This window comes from Capricornis sumatraensis, chromosome 15 (assembly GCF_032405125.1).
Source record: "Capricornis sumatraensis isolate serow.1 chromosome 15, serow.2, whole genome shotgun sequence".
Taxonomy (NCBI): domain Eukaryota; kingdom Metazoa; phylum Chordata; class Mammalia; order Artiodactyla; family Bovidae; genus Capricornis; species Capricornis sumatraensis.
The window spans coordinates 75,610,447-75,620,677 of record NC_091083.1 but is presented as its reverse complement, the minus strand read 5'-3'; positions in this window follow the sequence as shown (position 1 = coordinate 75,620,677).

Genomic DNA, 10,231 nt, shown 5'->3' with positions numbered 1-10,231 from the left:
GCAGGAACTGCAAGAGATGTGGGTTTCGATCCCTGGGTCAGGAAGAACCCCTGGAAATGAGGAGGAAATGGCAATCTACTCCAGTATTGTTGCCTGGAAAGTTTCACGGACAGAGGACCCTGGCGGGCTACAGTCCATGGAGTTGCAAAGAGTTGGACACAAGTGAGTGACTGAGCATGCACGCACGAAGGAGAGACAGATGCTAAAGTAGGGAGTGAGGGGATCAATCAGTACTTTCGTATTCTGCTTTGGATGGTTTACATTGGAGATGTTTACTAGACATCAATTGGAAGTGTTAGGTTGCCAGGTGAATATATAAGTTGAGATCAAGGGAGATGTCAGAAGGTATAAAACTGAAAGTCATCAGTGTGTAAATGATATTTAAAAACAACTGTACTCAAAGCCTGCTGATTGTTGGATCAAAGTGTAGAACCAGAAATAAGGAGATCATGATGAAAGAGGACTGGTAATTAGTAATAAGACCAATTCAGTACAGAATTTAAGTATTATATATTTCTAAAAATTAACTCTCAGAAAAGAATTGCCCTAAATTTTAGTCCTTACAAAATCTCATATTATGGGAATTCACTCTCAATTTCTTTGTTTCGAACAAAAATCCTGTCTAGGGAAGAAACGACGACCTGAAATGACCTCAATCAATGCTGGTTTGGGATGATTAGAGATGGCACCTGACAGAGTCAGTAAATAAGGAAGGCAAAGAAATTTGACACAGATTTAGTAATTATTGCTGGAGGTATCACCTCACAATTGCAGGCGGCCGATGTCTTTGTAAACAAGCCTCTTAAAGCTTGCTTTAAAATCAATACAGGAAATGGTTGTCTGTGGAAGTCATGCACAAACACCACCAGGACAAATTAAACAACCCAAACCTGCCCTGACATAATGCATTATTGTGGCTTGGGATACAGATTTCTGTGAAAGCAAAAATATAGATTCAAACATTAATGTATCTCAAATGCCTTAAACGGAAATAAAGATAATGTGGTGTGGAAAACTGTTAAGATGATTCCCCCCAAAATGGCCCTACAGATGACAAGAACACTGATGTCCAAGATGCTGGTGAAGACCTTGAACAAAATTGCTCCTTAAAATATGAGTGGCAGGACTTCCCTGGTGGTCCAGTGGTTAAGAATCCGCCTACCAATGCAGGGGATATGGGTTTGATCCCTGCTGGGAAGATCTCACATGCCTCAGGGCAACTAAACCTGTAAGCTGAAACTACCGAAGCCCATGTGCTCCAGAGCCCGTGCTCTGCAACCAGAGAAACCACCACAGTGAGTAGTCCCTGCTCGTCACAACTAGAGAACAGCAGCAGTGGAGACCTAGGGCAGCCAAAAATAAATAAATAAATAAATTTTGTTAAAAATAAATGGAAAAAAGCAATAAAGCAATAAATAAAATTATTTTTTGTAATATATAGTTCTAAATGTGTGTAATTATTCCAAAAAATTTTGTAACTAAATACCTGTTTCCACTATGCCCTAAAGGTTTTTTTTTTTTTTTTAAAGATGACTAAGAATCTGGTGCTGCTGCTGCTGCTGCTGCTAAGTTGCTGCAGTCGTGTCCGACTCTTTGCAACCCCATAGATGGCAGCCCACTAGGATCCTCCATCCCTGGGATTCTCCAGAGGCTATTCTAAATTGGAAAATGGATGGAGATATGTGTTATATTCTGGTTGGCCCTGTATTTAAGCATGTATGGTACTGGATGTTCTTATGGCTATAAAGAGCTTCCCTGATGGCTCAGATGGTAAAGAATCCACCTGCTATGCAAGAGACCTGGGTTCAATTCCTGGGTTGGGAAGATCCCCTGGAAAAGGAAATGACAACCCAGCTGTTGAGGGGCTTCCGAAGTGGTGCTAGTGGTAAAGAACCCACCAGTGCAGGAGATGTAAGAGACATGGGTTGGATCCCTAGGTCGGGAAGATCCCCTGGAGGAGGGCATGGCAATCCACTCCAGAAATCTTGCCTGGAGAATCCCATGGACAGAGGAGCCTGGTGGGCTATGGTCCATAGAGTAGCAAGGAGTCGGACTTAGAGACTTAGCACACATGGCTGTAAAACTAACGCAAAGTTATGGCGCTATCTCCACATAGGAGGCATGAAGAGAAAGACCTAGGTGAGTCCTGAGAAAACCTGAGACTCAGATCCCTACATAAACAGCATTCTGAAACCGTCATAATGGAGCCAATAAGAGCAACGCTCCTATCACATTTCTCTGAGCCAGAGTCTGAATACTGCTGAGGGTACAGCATTCTAAAGAATGAGGAGTGTATGCACGTACACGTGCGCATGTGTGCGTGCGTGCACACCCACACACACACACACACACACACGCACGCGCGCGCCAGATGTTATCAAGGTGAAGGCAGAATCATGGAAGATGGGGACAATCATCCTGAGACTGTTCTCACAAATATAGACCAAATCATCAACAAATAAGGTTGGGGTGGGAATACCCTTAGTCTTCAACACAGAAAGCCTATAGTAATGAGCTTTTCCTTTAGCTTGACATCTCTTCAATCTGATTGATCCACTCCCAAAAAGGGGGAAAAATTGAGAATCAGAAGAGGCCTCCCCCTGCCAACAGTGGGCCAGGGCACTTCCCCATCTCCATGTTGCCCAGTAGGTACAACAAATATAGAAACATGTACCAATTTCCAGTTAAAGATGATGAACTGAACCCAAGCATTGCGCTCTGCTCTCCTTAGAAATTCCATGAAAGCAACACAAGGGGATTTAGCAACAACAAATAAAGCACAGATTAAAAAGGACCAATAAGAGGAAAAGCAACAACAAAATATTTGAAAGATGGAACAAGTGAAACATATTTAACTGAGAACGAAGGAAGCTGAGTTCTAAGACAGCAGGGGTAAATCCAAGAACCCACTCAATTTATATGAACCCCCTCCCACCTTGCCAAAATAATCAGCAATTGTTATCAGGAATCTCTAGAGGCAGAGAAGATTCAAGTAGAAGCTGGATGGTGGGTTGAAATTCTGTTGGGGAAACAGTCCAATATCCTTGCCCCTTCCTCCCTCCCCGACTCTTCATACCCAGACAGAGAACTGAAGTTCTAGTCTCTGCACAAAGGACACCAAGCCACACTGAAGGAAACAAAGAGCAAAGTCAACACTCACTCCCTGGATTTTGAAACCCCCGACTCCTCCCTTACTCATCTTCAGAGTGTGAAGGCCAGGCCCTCTTCCTCCAGGCAGGCGACTGTGAAAGTTTTCTCTGGGAATCAGAGCAGTGCGTCAGGAAAGTCCCGAAGCTACTAACATTGAGTTTGCCCATGGATATGTCCATTCAAGGGGCTTCCTCAGTGGCTCAGCAGTAAAGAATCCGCCTGCAATTCAGGAGACTCAGGTTCGATCCCTGGGTCAGGAAGATCCCCTGGAGTAGGTCATGGTAACCTATTCCAGTATTCTTGCCTGGAGAATCCCATGGACAGAGGAGCCTGGTGGGCTACAGTTCATAGGGTCGCAGAGAGTCAGACACTACTGAAGTGACTGGGCACGCATGCACGACCAGTCAAATCACTCACAGGGAGTTTCACAGTCAACAAGCTCGGCTCATGCTTTCAGAGCTTCTGATACATTCCTTAGTCCCCCATTATTAAATATGTTCAGATAACTAAGGACTACCAGATATCTGAGAAAACCTCTAATGTGAAAATCAGAACTCAAACTTGTTTTTTAAAAAAATGGCAGGCAGGATAATGACCCCCTCAAAATGTCCATGTCTGAATCCCCAGAACCTATAAATGTGCTAAATACGTTACATGGCTGCAAAGGCAAGTAAGTTTGATAATCAACTGACTTTGAGCTGAGATTATCCTGGATTATCCGGATGAACCCAATCTAATGACATGCATCCTTGAAAGCTGAGGACATTTCCTGGCTATGGTCAGAGAGAGATGTGACAACTAGAGAAAGAGTCAGAGGGTTGTGAGTTCCTGGCTTTGCAGATGAGAAATGGAGCTGTGAGGAAGGAATGTGGTGGCCTCTAAAAGCTGCGAAAGCCTAGAAAACGGAGTCTCCAGAAAGGAACACAGTCCTATGATTATAGCCCAGTGAAACCTGTTGCTGTTTTTCAGTTGCCCAGTCAGATCTGACTCTTTGCAACCTCAAGGACTGCAGCACGCCAGGCTCCTCTGTCCTCCAGTATCTCCTGGAGTTTGCTCAAATTCATGTCCATTGAGTTGGTGATGCTATCTAACCATCTCATATTGAACATTTTTTTCCCTACAGAATGGTAAGACAATAAATTTGTGTCATGTTAATTTGTTACAGCAGCAATAAAAACCAACACAAAGGGATTTCAAAAAAGAGATATGATTCAGGAAGAAGACCTCTTTTTACTAAGTATTCATTTCCTCAAAGGTATGAAGGGTTGCAAGCATGAAACAGGAACGGGATTCTATTTTTGAGAAAAGCAACATTCTGAGAACAAGAGGGTGCTCTTAAAGTTAAAAATAAGAGGAGAAAAAAAAATTTTTTTTTAATCAGCAGCAGGGTTGGAAGATATAGATGAGGAAATCTCCCAGAAAGTGGACCAAAAAGACAAAGATATAGAAAATTGGCAAGAAAGGTAAGAAATGATCCAAATAAGAGGAGTTCCAGAGGAACATAGGGGAGTACATAAATGGGTTCTGGTAGCAATTTCAATGTGGCAGAAGGTCCCCACGCCAATAAGCAGTTCTCAGACCCCAGCTGGGAGTCCTACAATTCAGCTCGATTCTGACACCATCTACCTGGATGAGGCATCAGATTCCACGGGTAAACGGTTCAATCCTATGTGACTCTCTCACCCAGGCCAATCACAGGTCCAGTTTTTCCACCTGTGCTTCTGACCCCACTGGCTAGAAATCAGATTCCAATCACCCCCTCTTCAGGTTTCAGCAATTTGCTGGAGTGGCTCATAGGACCCAGAGAAATAATTTATTTACTAGATTGCTGGTTTATTATAGAAATGGTAAAACTCAGGAAATGCCAGATGGAAAAGCTGTGCAGGGCAAGGTGTGGAGGAAGGGCACAGGGCTTGCAAGCCCTCTCCAGGACAGCCACTGTCTCCACATCTCCGTGTGTTCACCAATCTGGACGCTCTCTGAACCAGGTCCTTTGGGGGTTTTTTGGAGGCTTCATTATCATCTGCCATTGGTGACTGATTCACCCTCCAGCCCCTCTCCCCAACTTCAGAGGTTGGAGTGGGGGATGGAGGGTGGGGTACTGAAAGTTCTAACCCTCTAATGATATGGTTGTTCCCCCTGGCAACCAGCCTCCATCCTTAGGTTACCTAAGGGCTATCCAAAAGTGACATCATTAACATAACAATACACTCTTCTCACGGGAAATTTGAAGGGTGTTAGCTCTGTGCCAGGAAAGGGGTAAAAGACTAAACATATATTTCTCATTATAAATCAAAATATTACCATATGTCAGTAACAAAATAATAGGAATTCTCCCCAAAGAGAAGGATCTCAACTTCCAGATTGAAAAAGTCCATAAGTATCTAGTAAGATGCACCAAAAAAATGGGCTAAAGCAGGGGTCCCCAGTCTCCAGGCCATGGACCAGTACCTCCTGTCAGATCAGCAGTGGCATTAGATTAGAAATTTTAAAAGAACTACAGTGCACAATAAATGCAGTGCACTTGAGTCATGCCCCCACCCTGATCCGCTGAGAAATTGTCTTCCACGAAAACTGTCCCACGTGCCAAAAAAGTTGGGGGCCACTGAAAGGATATCGCTGTGAAATTTCAAAACACTGGGAGCAAATAGAAGATTTTTTTTAATATTTCTGATTATTTTTAGCCTACTTAATCTGTCCATTTCAGAGTAGAATATGATAAAATGTCCAATGACGACTAATGAATTATCAGCATCTCCTTGAGGTTCTGTCAACTGTTGCTTGATCCATCCTATCTCTTGAATTCTTCCCTTCAGCTGTTCTGTTTTCCATGCTTAAAACTGCTTCTTTTAAACAATTTCTTAGTTTTTCTTCACACTCTTTACATCTTCCTTTATTTCTTTGAGTCTTTTTGTAATGCTTCTTTTAAATTCTGGATCCATCGGTCCCAATAATTCTGTGTCAGGTGGGATGCACTTAGTTTCCTGTCTTTCTTCCCTAAGAAAGGTACTCCCTGTCTAGTTATTTTGGGGGCTGTGAGTTCATGGTTCCAGGATGCCAGCAGAGCACCTTGCTGTTCTGTGTTTACTCCACTGACACTGGAGGTCTGGGCTGTTGCTTCCAGTTTCTGTGGTGAAGTGACCGTCAAAGGTGGTATCACGGCGTTTCAGGAGCAGCAAAGGCGGGACTTTTAAAAAGCTTTCCTTCATCCCAACAATGGGTTTTTATCCTGGTTCTTAAAAGCTCATCACACACTGATAAAATCAGAATACCTGGGAATTTACAATACACATCTCCAGAGGTCTAGGGATGTGCATTTATTTTCTCAACACTGTATTTTAGGAAAAAAAAAAATTCAAACCTATAAAACAGTTGGAAAAGATAGTATAATGAACACCAGTGTGATCTTCCCCTGGATTCACCAAATGTTGCCACATTTGCTTTTGCCCCCTCTTTCTCTCCCTTCCCCTCTCACTCTCCCTGCTTCATGGGAGTACAGAGTGTTTTGTTTTATTTTGCTGAACCATTTGAAAGTAACTTGCAGACATAACTTTTCATCTCTAAGACTTCAGCATGATTCTCCTAAGAACAACAACATTCTCCTATTGTTATCTAGTGTGAATATTTTTAGAAGCTTCCTTGGGTAATATTTAATGTGCAGCCAGGATTGAGAATCACTGCTCTAAGCCATTTCCCTAGCATTGCCTTTACTTGCCTTATCCCCTACCCATCAACACACATGAGCGTGCACACACACACACACACATGCCCCAAATGCAACACACACATATACACCACACATACTACATATCATGCACATAACCTGCCACACCACACATACACACTATGAACATACACTCACACCACACACACACACACACACACACACACACACCAGCTCAAGGTGACCTGGCAAACTTCAAACTCCTCAAGGATTTTCAACAGATTTTTTGTTTTTGCTTTTTTGGCCACTCTGTTCAGTTCAGTTCAGTCGCTCAGTCATGTCTGACTCTTTGCGACCCCATGAATCACAGCACGCCAGGCCTCCCTGTCTATCACCAACTCTAGGAGTTCACTCAAACTCACGTCCATCGAGTCAGTGATGCCATCCAGCCATCTCATCCTCGGTCGTCCCCTTCTCCTCCTGCCCCCAATCCCTCCCAGCATCAGAGTCTTTTCCAATGAGTCAACTCTTCGCATGAGGTGGCCAAAGAACTGGAGTTTCAGCTTTAGCATCATTCCTTCCAAAGAAATCCCAGGGCTGATCTCCTTCAGAATGGACTGGTTGGATCTCCTTGCAGTCCAAGGGACTCTCAAGAGTCTTCTCCAACACCACAGTTCAAAAGCATCAATTCTTTGGCACTCAGCTTTCTTCACAGTCCAACTCTCACATCCATACATGACCACAGGAAAAACCATAGCCTTGACTAGACGGAACTTTGTTGGCAAAGTAATGTCTCTGCTTTTGAATATACTATCTAGGTTGGTCATAACTTTCCTTCCAAGGAGTAAGCGTCTTTTAATTTCATGGCTGCAATCACCATCTGCAGTGATTTTGGAGCCCCAAAAAATAAAGTCTGACACTGTTTCCCCATTTATCTGCCATGAAGTGATGGGACCAGATGCCATGATCTTAGTTTTCTGAATGTTGAGCTTTAAGCCAGCTTTTCCACTCTCCTCTTTCACTTTCATCAAGAGGCTTTTTAGTTCCTCTTCACTTTCTGCCATAAGGGTGGTGTCATCTGCATATCTGGGGGTTATTGCTATTTCTCCTGGCAATCTTGATTCCAGCTTGTGCTTCTTCCAGCCCAGTGTTTCTCATGATGTACTCTGCATATAAGTTAAATAAGCAGGGTTACGTACTCCTTTTCCTATTTGGAACCAGTCTGTTGTTCCATGTCCTTCCTGACCTGCATATAGGTTTCTCAAGAGGCAGGTCAGGTGGTCTGGTATTCCCATTTCTTGAAGAATTTTCCACAGTTTATTGTGAGCCACACAGTCAAAGGCTTTGGCATAGTCAATAAAGCAGAAATAGATATTTTTCTGGAACTCTCTTGCTTTTTCCATGATCCAGTGGATGTTGGCAATTTGATCTCTGGTTCCTCTGCCTTTTCTAAAACCAGCTTGAACATCTGGAATTTCATGGTTCACATATTGCTGAAGCCTGGCTTGGAGAATTCTGAGCATTACTTTACTAGCATGTGAGATGAGTGCAATTGTGTGGTAGTTTGAGCATTCTTTGGCATTGCCTTTCTTTGGGATTGGAATGAAAACTGACCTTTTCCAGTCCTGTGGCCACTGCTGAGTTTTCCAAATTTTCTGGCATATTGAGTGCAGCACCTTCACAGCATCATCTTTCAGGATTTGAAATAGCTCAACTGGAATTCCATTACCTCCACTAGTTTGTTCTTAGTGATGTTTTTTAAGGCCCACTTGACTTCACATTCCAGGATGTCTGGCTCTAGGTGAGTGATCACACCATCGTGATTATCTTGGTCTTGAAGCTCTTTTTTGTACAGTTCTTCTGTGTATTCTTGCCCCCTCTTCTTAATATCTTCTGCTTCTGTTAGGGCAGGGATCAAATCCTGCAGTAGAAAAGCACAGATCTAATCACTGGACTGCCATGGAATTTCCCAGTATTTCTTTGTTAATTCCTCAAATCTAAGTTTCTACAGTTTCTCCAGGGTAGAGTTTGAGGACAAGAGCCACCAACTAGGGATCAAAGGTCATCTTGTAGCCCTCAGGCTTTGTATGTATCTATTCCCAATGTTGATGTATTTGGTATATGATAAAGCAGTGAAGAGATATCAGCATTGTAAGTGAAATATCAGTCCAGAAAAACTGAAAGCAATCTTAATGCAAAATTAAGTCTGATCTTGAATTTGTTCATAGTATTCTTAAGAGTATATGAATTATTTCTACATTGAAAACAAAATATACTAAGACTAAATTCACCCACTCTATCCATAGCCCATTTCAATGTGGGTTTTAAAAGCTTAAAATAGCGTTTTAAGTTACATGACACGATTTTAAAATTGCCTTTAAAAAAATTTCTTGTAATAGTGCATCTTTCCCCATATTTTTACCATACTAGATATTATAGAATTTTAATGTTTTTTCCAAGAGATGATGTTTCAGTGTTGTTTTAATTTGCATTTCAATAGATATCAGTGAACTCAAGCATCTTTTTACAAGCAAACTTTATTTGCCATTCATAATGTTTGCCTATTTTTAAAAAGAGATTTTTAAAGAACAAAATTGAGTTTTTCTTTCCCTCTACTCCTACCTTGAAGTAATTGATAGATTCTGTTGGTTTTGTATCCCTCTTAATTTTCCTCTAATTGCAAATATGTAGACACTTAGATGGTACTTGTAAGGTGATTCCAAACCACTCAAACACATAGGGATGGAGTGTGAGGTGTGGGGAATCACCAAGGAAAATCTGGCCATGTTCAGTTCAGTTCAGTCACTTGGTTGTGTCCAACTCTTTGCAACCCCATGGACTGCAGCACGCCAGGCTTTCCTGTCCATCACCAACTCCCGAAGCTTACTCAAACTCACGTCCATTGAGCTGGTGATGACATCCATCTTATCCTCTGTCATCCCCTTATCCTCCTGCCTTCAATCTTTCCCAGCATCAGGGTCTTTTCAAATGAGTCAGCTCTCCACATCAGGTGGCCAAAGTATTGGAGTTTCAGCTGCAACATCAGTCCTTCCAATGAACACCCAGGACTGATCTTCTTTAGGATGGACTGGTTGTATCTCCTTGCAGTCCAAGGGACTCTCAAGAGTCTCCTCCAACACCACAGTTCAAAAGCATCAATTCTTTGGTGCTCAGTTGGCCATGTTAGTCTGAGACAAATAAAAATCCCAAATAGAATCATAGTCAAAGGTGATAAAAGGAGACATAAGCAAAAATTTCACCACAAAAGAGAATGAAACAAACACAGCAGTATAAAGATGTGAAGAGTATGTTTCTGAAAACTGAACTCATAAAACAGACAAAAATTTTGGGTGAATCAATTTTCAACAGCATGGGGAAAAATTAAACACTCTTAAAGAAAAAGGATGAAGAATGAGG